The sequence below is a fragment of the Salmo salar genome, chromosome 27, assembly GCF_965601325.2.
Source record: "Salmo salar chromosome 27, fSalSal1, whole genome shotgun sequence".
In the NCBI taxonomy this organism is placed as follows: Eukaryota; Metazoa; Chordata; class Actinopteri; order Salmoniformes; family Salmonidae; genus Salmo; species Salmo salar.
In genome coordinates, this window is record NC_138317.1 from 27,951,916 (window position 1) to 27,964,266 (window position 12,351).

At 43.5% G+C, this 12,351-nt stretch overlaps 1 protein-coding gene across 6 annotated transcripts in view; it reads left to right on the plus strand.

Annotated features, from left to right (window-relative positions):
* Window positions 1-12,351, plus strand: part of LOC106588814 (phosphoprotein associated with glycosphingolipid-enriched microdomains 1) — a 101,629-nt gene that overhangs the window by 32,347 nt on the left and 56,931 nt on the right. The window contains exon 1 of one of the 6 annotated variants that reach the window (XM_082970200.1): window positions 1,404-1,686. The exons of 4 other annotated variants lie outside the window; for them this stretch is intronic. The gene's annotated coding sequence lies outside the window, so the exon portion shown is untranslated. Of the gene's footprint in view, window positions 1-1,403; window positions 1,687-12,351 lie in introns of those variants that run through there. One more of the 6 variants, XM_082970199.1, reaches the window with a different exon arrangement.

Below are 12,351 nucleotides of genomic sequence, written 5' to 3' on the forward strand. Positions count from 1 at the left end.
TTGTCTCTGGAGTTTGCATGGCTGTGTGCTTGATACACCTGTCAGCAATGGCTGAAATGGACGAATCCACTAATTTAAAGGGGTGTCCGCATACTTTTGTGTGTGTACATAGAGTGTATTTTAGGATGTTTTCAACCACAACTGTGAAAAAGAACTTTAACTCAAAAACTATGCAGGTTCTATGTTATACTCTATAGATCTGTGCTGGGTGTTTTGGAATGTCTCACTCCTTTAGCTTACAGTATATGCTTGTCCTGATTCATATCCCCCTCAGACCACCACACCCCTCATCTGCTCTCTCCTCCCATCATGGTCAGTCTCTCAACCTGTTTCACAAAGCCTCCACCCCATTGTTAGATTGTCCCATTTTGCTCTTATCCAGAGAGAGCGAGCTCCAGATGGGAGTCTGTTTGTGAATAGGCCCAGCAAATTGCAGTTCTTGTCTTGTATAGTGATTGTGTGATGAATAGCTTGTACCTCATGGCAATCGATCCATCTCTCTTCTATAGGCATCTTATTGACTGACTGTCTGGCTATAACTCTCACCTTGAATAATCACATAGTATTGACAGGGCTATGTGTCTGTCAGGCTCTTGGCGAGGACGGGAGGTTAAGGTCTGTTCAGTCTGTCAGTTCATCCTTCTTTTCTCTGTCTCCATGGGTGATGGGGTTGCTAGGTGATGGATGGACAGGTTGGCGTGGCGGCCTTGTGTGCCAGCAGGGCACTCAGTGTCACGGTAGGGTCCCTCATCTTGGAGAGAGGGAAAGGGAGAGAGAGAGAATGGGGGGAGAGAGATGGGAAGTTACACGGCAACACTTTTCTTTCGCTGTCGTCCAATCGAATAGTTCATGCTTGATAGAAAACAGTGTAGCTACTTTTTCCTATTCCTGTTTGTCAGATTTAAAATGTGATATTTACAATATATTTAAATGTTGACTTCCTATCTGTACTGTGTGGAGTTCAGTTTAACTTAACGTTGTGTACTGTATGGAACATCAGAGAGAGACGTCTGGGGCATGTCAACCCCTGGGATATCCTTGGCAGCTGTGGTGTTGGTGGAGTAAAGGATTATGGGAGATGAGCAGCAGTACCCATAGCTTTCCCAGTAGGCTTTCTGTGTGCGTGCGTGTTACTCGCTGCTGTGGCGTCTGCAACAGCTGGGGTCTTGTTAGTCACACAGCCACAGCAGTACACACACACAGTTCAGACAGTCACACGTACACACTTGCAATCCCTACATACTGTATCTGACAGCTGTGTGACTTTAAAAAGCAACCATTATGATAGATAACATTGGCACTGCTCGGTCTTTTTGAAAGGATCCTCTTTGACTTTTGGAAACGGCCAACCACACTTTTCAGTCTCCTATTGATTTCGATTAATGCCTCGTTCCTTTCTCCTCTGTGTGAACTAGGCATACTGTAACTCGGTGAGAGATGTTCAATGTCACTTACAGCATTTCTGTTGTCGTAATGTTTATTCTTTGAGTACCCCAAAAAATGTACAAGGCTGCTGTGAATCCATCATCAGTGATTGTGTGTGTATCTCATATTATCCTCTGCAGGGCCACACCTCAAGGCTTTGTTTACTGTGGTCATAACTCCATCCAAGGCTCCTGTGTGCCTTGTCATCTGTACAGCCTATTACTGTGACACGAGCCTAGCCCGCCGGACTGATAGCAAGAGGTAGGTGTGTGTGTGGAATTTAACACCCGTGTTCTGGGAGTATCACCAAGCCAGATCTTCAAGTGTTAAACCAATGCTGTCTATCCCTCCTTGAACATGATGCTTCACTCAGGTTTAATGTCCCTAGAGAGACATATTAGATATTCTTTTTATCATTTTTTTCAACTTTTACCCCAATTTCGTTGTATCCAATTGGTAGTTCCAGTCGTGTCTCATCGCTGCAATTCCCCTACGGACTCGGGAAAGGCGAAGGTCGAGAGCCATGCTTCCTCCGAAACACGACCCTGCCAAGCCGCACTGCTTCTTGACTCACTGCTGGCTTAACCCGGAAGCCAGTCACACCAATGTGTCAGAGGAAACGCCACCCAACTGACGAACGAAGTCCGCTTGCAGGTGCCCGGCCCGCCACAAGGAGTCGCTAGAGCAGATTGAGACAAGGAGATCCCGGCCGGCCAAACCCTTCCCTAACCCGGACGATGCTGGGCCAATTGTGCGCCGCCTCATGGGTCTCCTGGTCACGGCCCGGCTGTGACATGAACCCGAGGCTGTAGTGATGCATCAGCACTGCAACACAGTGCCTTAGAACGCTGTGCCACCTGGCAGGCCCCCATATTAGATATTATTAAGGCTTGTTACATGCTAACCACACCGCTTGCGTTACACGTGTGAGCGTTGCAAAATAAATGTACACATACACGTTATTCAATCATTTCGTCCAAACTGCTCTCGTGCATCAACGAGCGTCTGCATAGCCAGGCGCTAAAATAGAACATGGGCTATTTTTTACGCTTGATGCAAGTCCCGCCTCTCCCATCTCCTCATTGGTTTTTAGGAGCATATACCCACGTGGGTGATTGAAAGCTGAACTGAGGTCCACACTCCAGTCCAGTTGGTGGTGGTAATGCACCTTAAAGTTGGTTGCCAACCGCCATATGAAGCCCAAAGAAGAAGAAGAAGCCTGAAGGAGGAGAGATTACTAGAAACTAACTAGGTTTACCCTTTTATCTGTGGATAAAAGGACCTTGTGCATTTCAGGTAAAATAACAAACCAATGTCTATATCCCAAGACAAATTAGCTAGAAAGAGCAAGCAAGCTAGCTAAATTACCATGAATGTTTCATGCGTTTCGACCTGTCCCCAAATTAATATAGTTGGTTCAGAGTTCGTTTTTATATTTTAACCTGCGTGTCCTGATGGCGTCTTGTGTGGACGGACAAAATCAACCTGCATGTCCTGATGGCGTCTGGTGTAGGAGGACAAAATCAACCTGTGTGTCCTGATGGTGTCTGGTGTAGGAGGACAAAATCAACCTGTGTGTCCTGATGGTGTCTGGTGTAGGAGGACAAAATCAACCTGCGTGTCCTGATGGTGTCTGGTGTAGGAGGACAAAATCAACCTGCGTGTCCTGATGGTGTCTGGTGTAGGAGGACAAAATCAACCTGCATGTCCTGATGGTGTCTGGTGTAGGAGGACAAAATCAACCTGCGTGTCCTGATGGTGTCTGGTGTAGGAGGACAAAATCAACCTGTGTGTCCTGATGGTGTCTGGTGTAGGAGGACAAAATCAACCTGTGTGTCCTGATGGTGTCTGGTGTAGGAGGACAAAATCAACCTGTGTGTCCTGATGGTGTCTGGTGTAGGAGGACAAAATCAACCTGCGTGTCCTGATGGCGTCTGGTGTAGGAGGACAAAATCAACCTGCATGTCCTGATGGTGTCTGGTGTAGGAGGACAAAATCAACCTGCATGTCCTGATGGTGTCTGGTGTAGGAGGACAAAATCAACCTGCATGTCCTGATGGTGTCTGGTGTAGGAGGACAAAATCAACCTGTGTGTCCTGATGGTGTCTGGTGTAGGAGGACAAAATCAACCTGTGTGTCCTGATGGTGTCTGGTGTAGGAGGACAAAATCAACCTGTGTGTCCTGATGGTGTCTGGTGTAGGAGGACAAAATCAACCTGTGTGTCCTGATGGTGTCTGGTGTAGGAGGACAAAATCAACCTGCGCACGCAGCATGTTAGAGGTCAGCAGAATATAGATAGAGAATAGAGGCAGAACCAGGAATAGAGATGTCTTGATTGAATCATCTTGCTGAACGATAGCCAGCGAGTTCATTCATTATTTATGAAAATATTAGTCTGTGATGGCTGCAAGTGAATGGCAACTAACTGTAATGTGTTTTCTTTGCCCGTTGCATGTTTTAATAGGGTCTTACATCAGTTATATTAAATTAACAAATAGTGTGTAGTAAAAACAACAGCATTGTAGAATCTGTTCAGAAGGGGTTCAAATAGGGTGCCATTTGGGAAGTAGGCCCCTATTTCATATATAGTGCACTACTTGCTTCAAAAGTAGGGAATAGGGTGCCATTTGGGAAATATCATGTGTTTCAAGCTGCTGGTGCTACTACAGTAGTTTCATTACCACAGTAGTTTCAGGTCTGTTATTTTTATACTTCCCTTCTGTTTCATTTCCTGTGAAACAATATATAGTATGTCCATGGTGCTATAGGTGGAGGCTCTTTGGCTGAATCCCAACCATCTTGAATAACTTGCTGTATAGAACTAGACAGGTGAGTGCAGAGTGATGGGAGGCAGGACTGAGTTCCTCCATACAGTATGTTTTTTAAAAATGAGTAGGAGACGAGGAGGCCGCATGGGGACTCGCTTTCATTCTCTGTCTCTCTCTGTCTCTCTCTGTCTCTCTCTGTCTCTCTCTGTCTCTCTCTGCCCCTGTCTCTCTCGTGTCTCTCTCTGTCTCTCTCTCAAAGCAGTTTACATCAAACAGTGGTACTGTAGCAGGTTTTTATATCTACTGTGGCTGAGTCTCTACCTGTTGGGAGCTAGAAAGGCTTCAAAGCATTCCCGGGCCATGACTTATTTTTATTGAAAGCAACATGGGAGGGATGTATACGTAAAAACGAATTTAATGAAATTAAGTTGGACTTGTATGCCAGTGCTGTCGCTAAAGTAACCTTCAATATTTATTTATCAGATTTTCTGTGAATATTATGACTTTTCCCCATATTAAAGCATAGTGAAAATTATTCACTGGCAGATTCTACTGTAGGTCACTTTCCTGCAAAACCGTGATGAGCCGTTTCTAAAGGAATGTGTCTCATTTCTCTGTGTGGAAAAACGTGAAAGTCTGGAGAGCGAGAAAGACACTATAAAAAGTCTGCCTGCCTGAGCTGAGAGTAACGTTGTGTGTGTGTGTGTGTGTGTGTGAAGGAAGCTGCTAGTCCTAGCTGGCTGGGATCCCACCTAGAATGGCCTCATAATCTCCGACCACAAACAATGGGAACCCAAAAAAACCGTCCTTTCAAAGCTCTGACGCGGCGCCGACAACTTGAAACGCCTATAAGCTTTTTGTAACTTGGTGCCCGGAGAAGGATATAGTTACAGAGACTAAAACAAATAGTGAACAACGTGTGGTGGTAGAGAAGTCTCTCAGCAAAAACAATGACAGTGACAGGGACATTTTGAAGTACGTACACACACAGGACAGGGTGGCTTACATGACAAGTCCACAAAACAAAGGGAATTAACTCTCCCTTGTCTAGACAAAGACTCAGGCCTTATAATTAACTAGAAAAATCCCTAGTGAATTCCTTAATCAAGGGGAAAGTATTTAAAGGATACTGTTGGACATGAACACACACACACACAGTTACGTAGCCTTACTTCTGCACCAGACAGACTGGTAACAGTGACCCATTTGGGGCACCAAGGAGACTAGCATGTAGCTAGCTATCATAATCCTTCACTGACTTAGAAATTGATTTATCTCTTGAGACAGTGGGCAAATGGGGCATGGAGGCCCAGTGTCATCACAATAGTGTCATCACAATAGTGTCATCACAATAGTGTCATGTGTCCACAGAAAGTGTTAAACTCAGCAGCAGGCTGACATTACCTCTTTATGATAGGAGGAGAGTGGCTGTCAGTCATCATGGAGACAGAGAGAGATAGAAGGGGGGAGAGAGAAAAATAAAGGACAGAAAGAAATACAGACAGACAGATGGATAGAGTTGGAGCGAGAGAAAGAGAGAGAGACCCTTGCCTGAGCACCTGGTTTATATTATGTTAGATTACACCAGCGTAATGGTGTGTGCCTGTGAACTGCAGCATTACAGAGGTAATAAGACAGATAATATGGATCATTATATCTGACTTTCCCCATGAAATCTATCCTGGGGCTGAACTTAGTGAACTCATCTGTCTCAGTGGTGGCTAATATCTTTACCTTACCACCGTTGCATAACATGGACTGCTGCTGCATCCATTCCTTTACCCTTTGACTTGAGCATGTGAAAGTGTACACACACACACACACACACACACACACACACACACACACAGCTGTTATAACTGAGAATAGCAGGGTCGTGGTGGATCTCTTTGTCAGTGCTTCGCTACATTCCTCCCACCTCCCCAGGGCTTTGGGATAGTGGGGTAGATGTGGGGTCATCCACCCAGCGAACAGCACCCCTCCCTGGGGCCTCTTTGTCCAGATGAGCCGCTCCCCAAACTACTGGCCCTGACATCTGACAAGCTACATCCCATACCATACCTCTCTCACTCACTCTCACACATACTTGTGAGGACTTTTTGGGGACCAAACAATTGATTCCCATTCAAAATCCTACATCCTTAACCTTAACCATTAACAACTAACCCTAATTCTAAACCTAACCCTTATCCTAACCTTAACCCATAACCCTAACCCCTAAACCTAAAATAGCCTTTTTACAAGTGAGGACCGGCAAAATGTCCTCACTTCTCTGAATAGTTGTTGGTTTACAATTCTTGTGAGGACTTCTGGTACTCAGAAGTATAGGAAAACGTGTACACACAGACACACACACACACACACACACACACACACACACTCTGTCCTCTAGAGCTACTCCCGGGAGGACTGTTTACTGTGTGGTTATTTTTAGTCTCTTCAGGAATACTGTAGAGCTTCCTTTCGCCTGGCCAGGGCCCCTCTGCCTCCCGCCCATGGTCTGGCCCACGCCTCAGTCCACAGCCTCTTTCCTGGACTCAGACCCCCTGTCCTGCTTTGGCCCACTGTCTTCCCTGCTCTACAGCCCCCCTGTTTGGTTTATTTAAAGACCCTCCTCCTGGCTCGTCCTTAGATTATTTAACCTTGGAGGAATTCCTCTGAAATACCTGTGTGCGTGCATACATGCGAGTGCAGAGAGCCTGTTGTGTTGACAGGAAGAGACTAGTGTTGGAATGCATCTATCATCCTGTTTACCTGTATGAGTTGAGCCTCCTCTCATCCTGTTTACCTGTATGAGTTGAGCTCCTCTCATCCTGTTTACCTGTATGAGTTGAGCTCCTCTCATCCTGTATGAGTTGAGCTCCTCTCATCCTGTTTACCTGTATGAGTTGAGCTCCTCTCATCCTGTTTACCTGTATGAGTTGAGCTCCTCTCATCCTGTTTACCTGTATGAGTTGAGCTCCTCTCATCCTGTATGAGTTGAGCTCCTCTCATCCTGTATGAGTTGAGCTCCTCTCCTCCTGTATGAGTTGAGCTCCTCTCCTCCTGTATGAGTTGAGCTCCTCTCCTCCTGTATGAGTTGAGCTCCTCTCCTCCTGAATGAGTTGAGCTCCTCTCCTCCTGAATGAGTTGAGCTCCTCTCCTCCTGAATGAGTTGAGCTCCTCTCCTCCTGAATGAGTTGAGCTCCTCTCCTCAAGAAATCCTAATGTGGAATATGCAGCACAGCAGTTGGGCTCTCTGTGTATAGAACTTAATCAATACTGTGCTGTCACTGGGGACGGAGAGGAGGGCATGATTGGAGCTGTGTGTGTGCGCGCACGTGTTTGTGTGTATAAGTGTGCATGAGTCAGTCTGAGTGTGTGTGTTTGTTTTCTTGTTGATCCCTCCAAGGATTCATTCATAGACAGATAAGCACTCTAGACGTTTCTAGGAAATCTTAACGTTTTACATAATTCTCCAAATATGTAGTCTTATACAAATCTAGGGATGATTACACATGTTTTCTGGAGGGCAAGCAGCTTACAAAGACATGCAATCTCCTCTACAGCCCTGTGGTACTCTTAGTTCCTCATCAAGGGATAAATGTTTTGCTCCATGTTTTGGCTGTCAAGTAAGGGAGTTAGTAACAGCCCCTGAAACAGCTAAGAGCTTATGGCAAATACAATATCATTTATCAAATTACTTTGTTCATTTGTTTATAATGCCACAATAAAATTCTCAGCTACTGCTGCTTCTATAATCTGTTTTTAATGATGTGTTGAATTCATTATTTGAATTCCTTCACCCACAAGAGGCCTAGCTGAAAATGAGAGTAGAGCCACCTGCAGCTGCTGTTCAGTGAAGCGCAACGTTTTTAAAACCGCTTAAGGATCCGACCCTTTTTTTCAATTTTCGCCTAAAATGACATACCCAAATCTAACTTCAGGACCTGAAGCAAGGATATGCATATTCTTGATACCATTTGAAAGGAAAGACTTTGACGTTTGTGGAAATAGGAAATTAATATAGGAGAATATAACACATTAGATCTAGTAAAACATGTTATTTAAAAAAAAATTCCAAGAGAATTTACATAATGTATTATTCTAGCCCAGGTGCAATTTAGATTCTGGCCACTAGATGGGAGCAGTGTATGTGCAAAGTTTTAGACTGATCCAATGAACAATTACATATATATTCATAATGTTTTATCAAGAAGTCCCAAATGTGCCTAATTGGTTTATTAAGCTTTCCCATAATTTGAATGACAAAACAAACCTTTATTATTTTACTCAAATACGTTTATAAATCATATGTAATGTCCATGAATCAGGGTTTCCATTAGAAAAATGTGGCGTCAGATATTTGACATGCAGCATTTTAATTTACCGGACATTTGAGAAATTTACCAGACCCATAGGCATTGGGTGCGTAACCTGATTAGGGCGTCCACCCATGGTGTTCAGAATGACAGAAATCACATTTAGATTATGGTAGTTCATATTAACAGAACGTGTAAGTCGAGGATGCACCAATGTGCCGGTCCTTCTGACCAAATTCTGATGTGCACTTTGAAGATGTTAAAATAACTGTGCACATTTACTTTTCCTCAGCCAACAAGACAAGTAACGAACAGCAAAATCATTAGCCTATGTCAATCTACTATCCCCCATAGTAGAAAAGTTTACCTATTCTATTGGTCAACTTGTCGAGAAAGAAATGGCCTATTCCAAACGGATACTGGGACGATAGATTCCAAATTCACTCAAACAGTAGGCAGGGCTGGACTTTAATGCTTGTCCGCTTGCCTAGGGACAAAATTGCCGGACAAGGAAAATCTAGACTAAGTCTCTCCGAATGGACAAGTAAAAATAACATATGTTAGATCTGATCAAAGTGTCCTAAGGATGCGATGTGTTGTGCACTGTCAACTCCCAATCTCTGCACGGAGACACTTGTCTATCTATCAGTACGCTTCAAGTAGCCTACAGAGATATGGCGAAATGAATTGAGCTGGGAGTTGGAGTGGTTCGTCTGAAGTCTCTCTTTCGTCACGTGTCCCGTGTGTGTGCCCGCGGTTTTACCTCCGTTTTCAAATGTATGCAGCCTACTCTCTCTTGCCGGTGTTCTCTCTAGGAGATGGAGAGCGGTAGATAGCTGTCTAATAAAAAATGTTTCAACAAGCACCGAAAGCTGGCCCGGCACCAGGAAAGCACCCCATCGTCCACCACCACTACCAAACCTTGAACCACCTGCTAAAAAGGCAGCATACGAGGAAAAAGGATAGGAAACTTCATTTCGACCTGTACGTTTCCATGGGTTCAATATGTCGACACAGAGGGAGATGTCATGTACTGCTCAACGTGTCAGGATTTCCCCTGTATTGCAGATACGTAAGTTCACCAAAATAGAACCTGTTTGAGCGATTGTTGATTTTAGTAACCCGTAACCGACTAATAGGTTCACAGGCTGGCTATATATACACCCAAGTTAGCTAGCTAACGTTAGCATAGAAGGCAGGCTAACATTACTTGCCAGTCAATTAGCCACCAACTGGCTACATATATCAGCTAATGCTAGCTATGCAGGGATAGTTTGGTATTTTGGAATTGAAGCCCTTTATTTACTACCCCACATTCAGATGAACTCGTGGATAACATTTTTATGTTTGCGTGTAGTTTGAAGGTAGTTGATAACCTCTCTAGGGTAGGTGGCACCAAATCGTCCCACCTACGTAACAGCCAGTGTAATCCCGTGGCGCGTTATTCAAAAACCTCAAAAATGCAAAAACTTCAATTTTTCAAACATATGACTATTTTACACCATTTTAAAGACAAGACTCTCGTTAATCTAACCACACTGTCCGATTTCAAAAAGGCTTTACAACGAAAGAAAAACATTCGATTATGTCAGCAGAGTACCCAGCCAGAAATAATCAGACACCCATTTTTCAAGCTAGCATATAATGTCACATAAACCCAAACCACAGCTAAATGCAGCACTAACCTTTGATGATCTTCATCAGATGACAACCCTAGGACATTATGTTATACAATACATGCATGTTTTGTTCAATCAAGTTCATATTTATATAAAAAAACAGCTTTTTACATTAGCATGTGACTAGCATTCCCACCGAACACTGCCGGTGAATTTACTAAATTACTCACGATAAACGTTCACAAAAAGCATAACAATTATTTTAAGAATTATAGATACAGAACTCCTCTATGCACTCGATATGTCCGATTTTAAAATACCTTTTCGGTGAAAGCACATTTTGCAATATTCTCAGTAGATAGCCCGGCATCACAGGGCTAGCTATTTAGACACCCAGCAAGTTTAGCACTCATCAAAGTCGTCTTCGTCAGAATGCACTCCCAGGACTTCTACTTCAATAACAAATGTTGGTTTGGTTCAAAATAATCCATAGTTATATCCAAACAGCGGCGTTTTGTTCGAGCGTTCAAGACACTATCCGAAAGGGTAAATAAGGGTGACGAGCATGGCGCAATTTGTGACAAAAACATTCTAAATATTCCATTACCGTACTTCGAAGCATGTCAACCGCTGTTTAAAATCAATTTTTATGCCATTTTTCTCATAAAAAAGCGATAATATTCCGACCGGGAATCTGCGTTTAGGTAGAAAGACGAAAGAAAATAAAGCATTCGGTCGACTCGGGCACGCGCCTAAGCCCATAGTACTCTGATCGGCCACTTGCCAAAAGCGATAATGTGTTTCAGCCAGAGGCTGCCTCGATATCGTTCAGCTTTTTCCCAGGCTCTGAGAGCCTATGGGAGCCGTAGGAAGTGTCACGTTATTGCAAAGATCCTCAGTCTTCAATAAAAAGAGCCAAGATGAAACACAATTTGTCAGACAGGCCACTTCCTGCATGGAATCTTCTCAGGTTTTGGCCTGCCATATGAGTTCTGTTATACTCACAGACACCATTCAAACAGTTTTAGAAACTTTAGGGTGTTTTCTATCCAAAGCTAATAATTATATGCATATTCTAGTTACTGGGCAGGAGTAGTAACCAGATTAAATCGGGTACGTTTTTTTATCCAGCCGTGTCAATACTGCCCCCTAGCCCTAACAGGATAACTTGCGTTAGCGCAATTGACTATTGTTATTGCGCTAACGCTATTTAGCATCGGCTCGCGAAACGTCTAACCAGAGATACTTTTGGGGAGCTGGGGAAACTCCTTTGGAATCCTAGTTAACGGTCAATGGGCCATGCGGTGCATTCTGGGCGATTCTGGGACAAGTAGAGCTCTCCTTCAAGGAGTGAATAGGAGTCAATTGGGCGCTAACTCAAAAACCCAACATTAGCATGAATTTCGTCAACAAGTACAATATTACAAATATTTTCAGAGATGTGAGATAATTAACTTGTTCTCTTTAATATCGTATAACTTTGGAATGGTGACATGTACTTTTGAGGAAGATATGCAGGTTTCTCGACTCATACCCTGCCTTTGAGAAGGGATTGCGTAACGCAGCATAACAACGTGAACGCGATTGGTCACTCAGTCTGCTGGTTGGGGCATTATACGTTCCTCCATTCATTGCCCAATGGGATTCCTTTCTCTAACTTCTAGACTAGAGTAATCAATGTGACAAATAGTGGAAGCCCTACAATTTTTTTATCAGCTCTGTGGTATTGTATGAGTTTAGCGCCATGTAGGGTAAATTTGGGCCTGAAATTGAAATTGTAATTGTATCAAACAAATTAAGTGGTTATAGAATACAACCGTTTAGTGTCAATTAAGAAATGTTTACACTATGAGAACTTGCTTTCATGTTACTATTTTGTGTTGGGACAGCCTGGAGGACATAGAATGTGAACACAGCCAGCGTAAAGGGAATATCATTTTTTCCAAGTGGGGTCCCCTGCCTTTTCTATTGTCAATTTGGCGGTGTTGCAGGAAGAACATTTTGATCTCTACGTTTTAGAGATGTATCTCTTTATCTATGTAAGGCACTATGGCAACCAGCAGCTTTAATTAGCCTGGCATAGGTTATTATTCTATTCAGTATTATACAGTAATTAATCAATTCTGCCCCACAAGGGACAATGTCAATGAATTCACTGATGTACTTTATTGTATTCAGATTCAGTTTGTTATAGTTTCCATATTGTTGGGGAGTTAGGAGTTGTTCACTGTTATTAC